Raw genomic sequence first — 10,242 nt, forward strand, 5'->3', positions numbered from 1 at the left:
AGTCAGCGTGCTTCCTCACACGTGCTCTGGGAACTGCCATGGTGCTGCTGGCTGCCCAAGTAAGTCTGATGTTATTTTCCATCGTCCCATTGAACCTGGGCACTGATCTGTGGATTAGACGTATGTGGAAACTGTAATTATTCAAATCGATATCAAGCACGTGTCTCTCTTCTGAAGAGAGTATTAAAGAGCCAAACACCTCTTGACTGTCTTTTGTCCTGGGAAATTTTTCTTATGGAAAACCCCAGCGTGGGCCCAAGGATAAGGGTCTCACGCTGAAACCAAAGCTGTTGTCACCACACAAGATGGTATTTAACAGCCCACTTCCCTTAACAACTTAACCTCAACACCTGATTCATACCAGGATCTGACAACCCCGTTCCGGGGAAACTTCAACAGCCGAACGGGCAGGTCGGCACTCAGGGGACCCTCCCAGGACCGACGGGCCAACACACAGGACAGGCAAAGCTTGGAGTCCCTCCAGCAGAGAGAGCAGAAACGCTTGGGCTCCTTGAGTAAGGAAGAAGGAGGGCAGAAGTAGGAGGCGGCCACAACAGGGGAAAACAAAACAAAACAGCCCCAAAGAAGAAGAAGCAGGAGAAAAACGGGAGGGACGCTGAGGCCGACTACCAAACGAGGAAAGAAACTTCTTTCTAACAGGGAGAGCAGCGCAAACCTCACCACTTCCAGACAGACACGGTAAAAGCGCAGAACGAGACCAAACTCCCTCTGTTCGACGGCACTACTCACTCGAGCACGCAGGGGCCCGGCCCCGCGAGCCCCAGCTGGCACCGGTTCGGTTCAGCTCAGCTCCGAACGGCTCCACCAGCCAACGGCCCTGCCCCTGCCCCTGCCCCTGCCCCTGCCCTCCCGAGCAGCTGCTGCACTGGGAGCCTCGACCGTCCCTGCGAGCGTCGCCTGGGACAAGCACCGGGGACGCGGACACAGGGGAGGCTGTATCTCGACCAGAGCAGATAAAAACAGCCTGAATCTGCAAGATACTGGAGGCCTCTTGAGAACGGCCGAGTGCCTTCCACCCTGGACGTGAGCGCAATCGCAAATGCTAATCGACGTGCAGATAGGAGCCCAGCATGTCATCCGTCACGTCTCCAAGGCTTCAGGAAAAACCCCCCTTCCTCTCCTTGTATCGGAGAGGGACAGGAAGATTCCCTCACCCCCCGCATGAGCAAGCCTCTCCCTCCCCCTGCCCGGCTCTCCGGGCTGGACCATCCCTGCCAGGAGTTTCACTCCCGCTAACTTCTCCATTGTCTCGGATGCATTGTTTGTAAATGTTCCCTAAAAATGCTATGCAAAGCGATCTCAATTCCTGTTTCAGAGCTTTCCACATCCCCCTGTAACACCTGGCCTTTATCTCATTACCTGTCAGATAGTGATAAACCTACCGCATGCAACCCCAGACTTATCATTTAAGATAAATACAATCCGTCTTGTAGCTGTCATCTCTTTTCAAACCCTGCCCTCCATGGCCGTGTTTGTAGTTGTAGCAAATTACTTACTTTCTTTGGGCTTGAAATGCGTAGCTTTTCAAATAAATAAATAAATAAAATCAAAACACACTAGCAAGAGCCCCAAAACATACGTGAAGTTTCAAGTCTGGCCTTCCCGGCACTACGTTTCCTGCTCCTCTGTCAGCAAGGAAATTCCGCTACTCCTGCTCTTCTGTTTTTTCTCCAATGGCATTTGCATATACTTTGAATATCATTCATTGTATTTTATGTTACCTGCTACTTTTTTTAATAACCAACCAACAAGCACAATGACAAAAAGCATCCTTTCTCCAGGTCAGGTCCTAAACTAAACCCCCCAGGTTGGGTGAGTTGCTTAAACAGAAGCAGCTAGTGAGTTCCAAGCGGCTCTGAACCACCCCCTGCGCCTCTGCCGCCACTTCCCAGGGCACGTGTCTCCCTTAGGTGCTGTCCCGTTCTCCGCCAGCCCCACAGGGGTGTCTCAGACGGCACGGGATGTCTGTCTGAGGCCCCTGGATCACGCCCAGGGTGCCCTGAACAAGCACGGACAAAGCGTATGCTCAAACACGTGCTGCAGCAGCCTTTTTCTCTTTTGCCTAACAGTGATCATCTTGAACGCGTAATTTTTGCAGAGGCATCTCGTTGTGTCTGGCTTTTCTCTGAACTCTCCAAAGCTTTCTCTTAGTGGCTCATCAGCTCTTATAACCTCATCACCATGTATTTATCCAAACAATTTTGTCCTAACTTTGCCATTACAGTATCACACATAACTGTAATGTAGCGCATCTACCACCTCCCTCACACAATATTGCAGATTTGCAGCAATATCAAAGCCCTTTGGATTTGCTTCTTACAGAATTTGGGCTGAGCAGTGAAAGAGATCACAGCCCTGATTATTCACTCACATGTTTAGCAGGTATCCAGGCTAATTCCAGTTCTAAGGTTGTCTTGGCCGATCCTCTGTGAGTTGCCCTCTGTTGTTAGGATGAGGGAGGCATTAGAGCAAAGGAGGTTTAAGCTGGCCGTGGGGTGTTTCCTGCACACCAGGAACGTGCGGAGTCTCCACTGCACATCTTTAAGAGCAGGATGGACGAAGCTGTCAGGAATGGCACAAAGCATAGCTGATCCCGCCTTTAGGCAGAGGCATGGATTAGATGACCTCGAAGTACCTCCTGAGGATATTTTCCATAATTGAGAGTTGTACGTGCCATCTGGCCGTTCTGATCTACAGAGATTTACTTCAGAAAAAAACGTGCAATACAACCAATAATTATTCTTGACACAGACGTAACCTTTGCGAGGGGAGAGGCATCTTCTGATTTTACAGAGGAAACCGAAGCCTTCAGAGGTTAAATGACCTCAAGGCAACAGAGGCCAGAGTCTTGCGTTTGTTTGCCGGCAGAACGCAGCCAGCTCCTCACCCCAACTGACCAAACCTTAACGTTCAGCTACGTGAGCAGCTCACTAAGGAGGCAACTTTCTCCTCCTTTTCAGGTGAGCAGAAAGGCAGGGAACTGGTGCTATAGTGTTCACACCGCTCAGGTGCTACTTGCTGCTGCACAACCTGAACGTGGCCCGTGAGGCACCACGTTGCCTGGTCTTAAATAACAGCTACCCGAGGAACAGAAGCAACTCTCTATCGACTTGCGAGAATCCCTCCTATTTCCTTGACACAGAGCTCGAGATCTCTTGGTTTTTTAGCTGAGAGTCCCACAGAAAAAGAAAATGCTTCAAGACCCCATCTCTTTTTTTCAGATGAGAAAACAAAGAAGGACCTAGAGAGTTACTCAGCATCCACCCGGCCCAGAGAACACGAACAAGAGCTGCCACCTCTTCAACCCGAAGACAAGGCTGAACTTTGCAGGACACCAACAGACAGAGATGCCGAGGTTGGCCTCAGGATAGGAAAAAAACCCAAACTCACTCTTACAACTGAGCAGAGCTCTTAGGCAGAGAGGGCTTAGCCACACTACGTCTCGTCCCGTCTCGCATGCAAAAACACAAGTGGAAACGTCAAACTGAAGCGAAGAGCTGAAGCATGAAAATAACTGTTTTGGTGGAAAATCTGTGAAGCCTTGAACATCCTGTGTAGATGAGAAATCATACAGCCATCACTCGCCCAGGCAAAACGGAAGTGGTAGAGGAGGAGGTTTTCCCTCCGCACCAGATGACAAGCTGCCAGGCTCAAGACCGCCGGGGGATGTACGCAGCCAACCAGCCCGGACCCTTCGCAGAAACTCAACGGAAAGGAAGAGTGAAAATTTAAAACGGCCTCTTCAAAGCCTCCTCCTGGACTGAGCTTTTCCTAGTAGCTCTTAAGAGGGCTTAAGCACACAGCTCAACATAAAATCCATTATAGAAGATTAAACAAAAAGATGAATAGCTTTTAAAAGTTGATTACATTCAAATGCAATAGTGCCAGGAGCCCTCATGGAAACATCCTATTAAAACATCAGCAAAAATAGAAATGCAAACACAGGAGACCTGGCAGAAGGCTTTTCAGCTCTGATCTTCCGTGCTTTCTGCACCCGCTGACAGAAGGACAGAGGCTAAAAACATCATTACTAGGTTGACATCCCTTGACCTGACACAGGATGATGCTGATTCTAATTTTTATATACAAACATACATACGGAAAGAGAGACAGAGTATGTGCGTGTAAACTACAAACTTATCACATGAACACGGTCTGTCTTCTTTCTTTCTTTCTTTTCTTTTTTTTTTAAACACTTATGAACCCTGGAGTAGGTCATCTTTGTTTTATATACACACATAGGTGTTTGCAGTTTGTACCCTCATGTTTCCTCTACAAATCAGAGGTTCATAGCTCTCCCGGCTAATTCAGAATTTCATCCGTTTGCCACGTTAGACGGGATTTCATTTTCGCATTATTCTTAGGATATATAATTACATTTACATTGACTGCTTTAATCGAAATCAAAATAAGATATTTCTTCCACGGATCTAATCCCATTGAAGCATTGCTCACATCCCGACTGCTCGCTTTGCCTAGGCTTTCAGGGCTCGGCCCGGGCAGCGCCCTGCCCGCGCTGGCTCTCCGCAGCGTGCCCGAGACCGAATTTATCAATCGCTTCCAGTCCTTGGGCCACACGGGCCCGAGACCTACGAGTCTGATAAGAAACCTGAAAACAAATACATCCAAAGATAGAGTTATCTAACAGGCGACCATCTGCTTAGTAAAATAATTTAAAGTAGTTGAGGCAATTCTATTAACTGCTGTTTACTAAATGAGTCACGTCGCCCTCCAGGTTAACCCTTCCTGCCTCCTCCGCGGCCCCGCGGCCCCAGGGAGCCCGGGAAGGTGCCCGCAGCCCTCAGGCGATGCCGGCGCGGCCCTCGCACCGGGCACCGCGCGGGCGCTCACGCGGAGCAGCGAGCGGCAGAAGCGTCCGGCGGCAGCGGCCCCGGGGGCGCCGGGCAGGCCACGGCCGCAGCGCGCCCGCTCCTCGACGCCCTGGCGTGCGAGGGGCCGGCGCAGAAGCACCGCGCACAGGGCACCAGGCCCTGCGGCCGCCGAGGGTCCGACTGACGCCAGCGCCCCGCGAAGGGACCCGCCGAAACGCCCTCGGTGGCCCCCGGCGTGGACGCGACGGGCCCGGAGCTTCGGGGGCGACGCACGGGCGAGGAGCGCGCGCGGGTTTAACGCCGCCACCGAGAGCCCGGCCCTTCCCCTCCGCTCGGCGCGGGCATCTCGGCGGGGACGCGCCGCTCGGGAGGGCGCCGGGACGCGGCGCGCGGGGCGAAGCACCGTGTTCCGAGGGATCGCCTGCGAGCGCAAACAGCGGCAGGGCCGGGAGGCGGCCGGGCGCGGGGCGAAGTCCGGCACCTGCGGGGCCGCGGGGGTGTGCCGGGCGCTGCCGGCGGCACCGGCGAGGCGTGAAGAGCGCGGGACGCGGCGGCAGCTGCCCCGACGGCGCGGCCGCGGGCCGGGTCAGGCAGCCCCCGAGGGCGGCGGGGGCGCGGGCCGGGGCCGCGCCGAGGCGCCTCACACGGCCCCGAGGCAGCGCGGGGACCCGCGGCCGCCGCAGCGCCCGGCCGAGCCCCGGGGGTCCCGGCGGGACGGGACGGGGCCGCCCCGCTCGCCGCCCGCCCTCCCGCCGCCCCTCACCGCGGAGCCCGGCCGCGCCCGCGCGGCACCCACCTGCCCTGGCCGCGCCGGAGCCCGTGGCGGAGCCGGAGCCGCCGCCGCCGCCGCCGCAGGACGCGGGACGCCCGGCGGCGCGGAGCCGGCGGCAGCGCCCGCGCGGCGGCTCCCCCTGGAGGGCGGCGCGGGCGGCGCGGCGGGGGCGGGGGCGGCGCCGGGGCCGGGGCGCGGAGCGGAGCGGAGCAGAGCGGCTCCCCCTGCGCAGCGTCGCTCCCGGGGCGGCCGCAGGTGCGCGGAGCCCCGCGCAGGGGGAGGCGTCCGGCGTCGGTCCGGGGCCCTGCAGGCGGCAGGAAGGGGCTTTCACGGGGTTTCATCCGCTCCTACCGAAAGCGGGAAAGGCGAGCAGGGCGCTCTGCCCCGAGCCCGTCGCTTTAAGCACATACTTCTTCCCAGACAGGAAAGTCGCGCAGGGAGGCTCAGGCTACAGCGGGGGCCAGCGGCACGGGGCAAGGAGGTGCACCGAGAGCCTAAAGCCACCACGAGCGGAAAAACCTAGGGCAGCTTCTCTCGCCTGTTCAACTTTCATTACTGCCACCCGGAGAGGAAACGCCCCTGCGTTGCTCTTTTGAAGTCTGGCAGAGCTCTCAGTTCAGATGTTCAGTATAGCACAGAAGTTCCACGTTTCCCTCGGCCGCAGGTCGTTGCGGAGCCCGGCGGCGTGCGCACAGAAACGGCACGGGGAGCCGCGTGGGGCGGCGCGGCCCGGGGGCACCTCGGTTCCCCCGCAGCAGCCCACGCGGGGGGCAGCCACGGCTCCCTTGGACCTCCCCGGAGTCTGAACCCGCTGCCCTGTACTGACTTCCACCAAGGTTTTTTAGTCTGTTTTGTTTTTTTTTTAATTTTACACCTTAGTGAGTATATTCTCTTCATATTCCTAGTGGTTGGACATCACAAACAGGAAAAAACACCAGCAACTCTCCCCTTCCCGGCGACCCTACGGCAGACCTCAGCCCACGAGGGCGATTCCCTCGGGTGCCGGGCGGCCGGGACGAGCCCCTGCCTGGGGTCAGCCGCCCCTCGGGCGCTCGCGCCGTGCAGCACAACCGCTATTTCGGGACTCCAGCGCAGAGCTGCTGCGCTCGCGCTACATCTGCCAGGAGCACACGCGCATCACTGACCCACGGGCAGCTCAGCGAGAGCCGGCGTGTTGCTGGACATTTTCCAGCACATGCTATGTCCAGACAGTAGGAAAAAAGCAGCGGAACTGGCACCAGCCGCTTCAGCACCAACCTCTAAGCATTAAAAACTCACCACCGCCAGTATCATGTGGCACCTACACCATCTGCCGCTGCCCGGACGGGGAGGTGGGCTAGCACAGAGCCTGCGCTAGCCACAGCGGCACGAGGTACAGAGCTGAGCGGAGGCCAGAACGCGGCTCCAAACACTATGGAAATCCTGTAAAGAGGAGGAAAAGAAAAAAAAGCCATTTCCCCAGGAAGTTACAGAAAAAGGCTGGCGAAATCTGCCGCACAGTACCAGGTAGTGATTTTGTACATTGACAGGCCAACTCAGGAGAAGAAGCAAGAACAGGAGACTATGAGAAAGTTAAGAGCCTCATCAGACACCCTGCAATGCTGCTAAGTTTAGGAAGGCTGCCGGCGTGCCCGGAGTTTGCCGGAGCTTTTCTAGAAACGCTGACGCTGGAAGTGGGAGTGTCCCGGCTCACTTCTGCCCTGTGCGAGGGAGCGTTTTCCCGATCCTGGCTGATACTCCACAAGGTTTTGTGCTGGGGGCCGTGTCTGAACGGGAGGTGCAGGTGTCACGCGGTAGCGGTTACCGTCTGCCAGGATCTGCTGCGTCTGGTTGGTGCTGCCCGGGGCAGCTCCCAGCACTGCGGAGGTGGCCTGTCATCTTTGGCCCAGACCCTCAGACACATCCAAATAGCCATCTCCCACTGAAATCAATGAATGCCAGGAATTCAAAGTACCCGTAAGGAGCTGGGCTGCAGTTTCTAAATACGATTTTGGTCCTGGATACGTTAAAATCGGTGTTGTCACAGTCAGCCCCCTTTATTAAGCCATCGGGCTGGTTTCTTCTAACAGCCCCCTTCTCAACACGTTGCCTCGTCTGCAGGTTTCACGAGTCACTGATGTTGAGCAACAGATCTTTGAAGGACCCCAGAAACGCTTCACTGGATGTCTCTTCTCCCAGTTACAATTCTTTCTTGATTTTTGCAGGTAACTGGTTTTAAGATCATTTAATGTAGACTACATTGATTTTCTTTTAAACTAGCATGTCATAAACTATCTAAAGCAAATGTTTGAGTGATTTCACAGGGTTAGCTGATAACAGTAACTTGACAAACTTCTAATGCGTGTTAGAAATGACCTTTTTTCCCATGAAGTCATGCTGAGTGGCATTATTCAGGCTACCACTACCAAAAACACCCCCAAGCCACCGGTTGCCTCCCCTCCTGGCCATTCCAGTTTGGAAGGAATATCAGGTCATCCCACTGTTGCCTCCCGATTTTCTCTGTGCAGTCTGGAACTCAGCGGAGTTTCAAGATATGTTAGAAATCGATATCACCGGCTCCCAGAGCTCCTCAGACAGTTCTTCTGTTACTTCTGCCTGCCCATTAATTACTGCTGCAGACTTAAAAGTGTTTTACAACAAGCAGCTGCTGTTCTATGTCCTATTGAACAACTGGATAGGATATTTTCATTACTACAGTAAGACATGAATAAATCTTTTGCCTTGGTTTTGAATAAACGAATTGCTTTTCTATTATTTTTATGCTACTGTCCCTGTCAAGTCTCCTAACTGTATCATTCTTCAGATCATATTTGTTCTTGGGTATATTCTACATGTATTGTCCTTACCATAATGGCTATAGATTTTCTGCTCATCCCCTCCCTTACCAGTGGCAGTAAATGGACAGTTAAGGAATACGATCAAGCTTTTGCATTTTTCTGGTTTTGTTTTTATCATATATGGAGGACGGGGCTGCAAGGGCGCTAACTACCTTCCCCTTCCCGGCAGTTTTGGGGTGGCGGGGGGATCATTGCTGCTGCTGCTGTAGCCAGATACAGTTTGAGAAGGGGCTACGCAGAAGGGTGGGAAGGTGGGTGGAAATCATCTGGAAACAGAAAAGCTTCCAGCAGCCCAAACGGCCCTGGCGACTGGCACTGGCACAAGCCTGGGGCAGGCTTCTGGTCGAGGCTGTGAGCTGAAAGAAGTCCAGGACTGCAAGGAAAGAGATCAGATTTTCTGATCCTGGTGTGTACAGCCAAGAAGGGCTTTTGCATACTTGAGGAGAAGCAGAGTTGTAGTAACATACCAGACACCACCTAAGTGAATGAGCCAGTAAACTCTTGAATTTTGGCTTGTCGTGCACTTGAAAAGTAATGACGCAAGGCTACCTCCACTTCTCAGATTTAGTAACCGAGCTAAAGTAGTAAAATCTAGAAAGAAACAGCATAGCATAAACTTTGAAAAGTTTCCCCTCAAAAAGATGAGAGCAAAGTCGAAAAAAACTTCATATTTGAAACATAGCATGAAACTTACCCTTCTCTTTGCTGACACGGCATTAGCAACGGTTTGCTTGGGCAAGTCAGTGATGCCACTGTAAACACAAAACAGGCAGATATAATGACTATAATCACAGGGAACCTGTCACCCTCGTACAGGAGCAAGAGAGCATGAAAAACATACCAAAGTAGGCAGGTTGCTGCGTGGAGGCCTGTTCTATTGAAAATGATCATCGATTTGTCTAGAACAGAATCTGAAAGCATTAGTATTTTTTAAATTGAAACAAATATATTTTTGCCTTCAAGCAAAACGACTTTTCTTCGAGGTTAATGGGAAATACTGCACTTTCTTCATCAACGTGTTTTTAGCTACTAGAAAGTGACCCGAAACCACCAGCTCTGCTCATTAAAACACAGACTATCAGCTGGCTATTTGCTATTGCTAGATGTGACAGTTTCTAACAGACCGATACCTGAATCTCAGAAGACGGATGTAAAAGCATGAAAATGATGCTATTTGACAGCTAACGGGTAAATGACCACAGCAAACTTCTTAATGCCAATGACGCAACGGAGCTAAGATCACAACTTTAGAGTAGATTTATGGCATCAAAACCTGGTTTTGTAAACTAGACAGGAATAAAGAGTTATTTCCAGTCCTTCACATCCACACACAGACTACTCTTTACATGTTTTAGAGCTCTACTCCATCTTGTGACTTTTCCCTCTAACCAGACTGAGTTTTCCTATATACAAGAAATTACATCGAAGATGTGCACATTTTGTGAAGATGCCTCAAACTGAGTGTTGCATTGGCACACATATGTGACGTTGGCATATAGGACACTTAAAATGCACGTGTTCTGGTTTGTACATAATCCCATACCCAGAACTACTGCCTGAATCTCCCTAAAAAGCAGACTTGTGTTAGGGTAAGAGGAGGGATGGAGGCAGGGTTACTTGAAGTTCACTGCAAACATTAACAAATCCTTCAACAAGAGAGCTGGATTATATACGTGCAATCATTTCTCTCACATTGTTTAACATGAAATGTTTGTTAGCAATTTTAAATCAACACTGAAGAAAGAGCCTAGATGTTCTGAAGAGGAAGCAAGTCCTCTAA

At 52.6% G+C, this 10,242-nt stretch overlaps 1 protein-coding gene across 7 annotated transcripts in view; it reads right to left on the reverse strand.

The window, feature by feature from the left end:
• Nucleotides 1-5,759, reverse strand: part of ADORA2A (adenosine A2a receptor) — a 29,911-nt gene extending 24,152 nt beyond the window's left edge. For 6 of the 7 annotated variants that reach the window (XR_010392078.1, XM_064522219.1, XM_064522218.1 and 3 more), the window contains exon 1: nucleotides 5,650-5,759. The gene's annotated coding sequence lies outside the window, so the exon portion shown is untranslated. Of the gene's footprint in view, nucleotides 1-2,392; nucleotides 3,388-5,649 lie in introns of those variants that run through there. The other variant, XM_026119147.2, reaches the window with a different exon arrangement.
• Nucleotides 5,760-10,242: the final 4,483 nt, after the last annotated feature.

The sequence above is a fragment of the Dromaius novaehollandiae genome, chromosome 17 (genome assembly GCF_036370855.1).
Source record: "Dromaius novaehollandiae isolate bDroNov1 chromosome 17, bDroNov1.hap1, whole genome shotgun sequence".
In the NCBI taxonomy this organism is placed as follows: Eukaryota; Metazoa; Chordata; class Aves; order Casuariiformes; family Dromaiidae; genus Dromaius; species Dromaius novaehollandiae.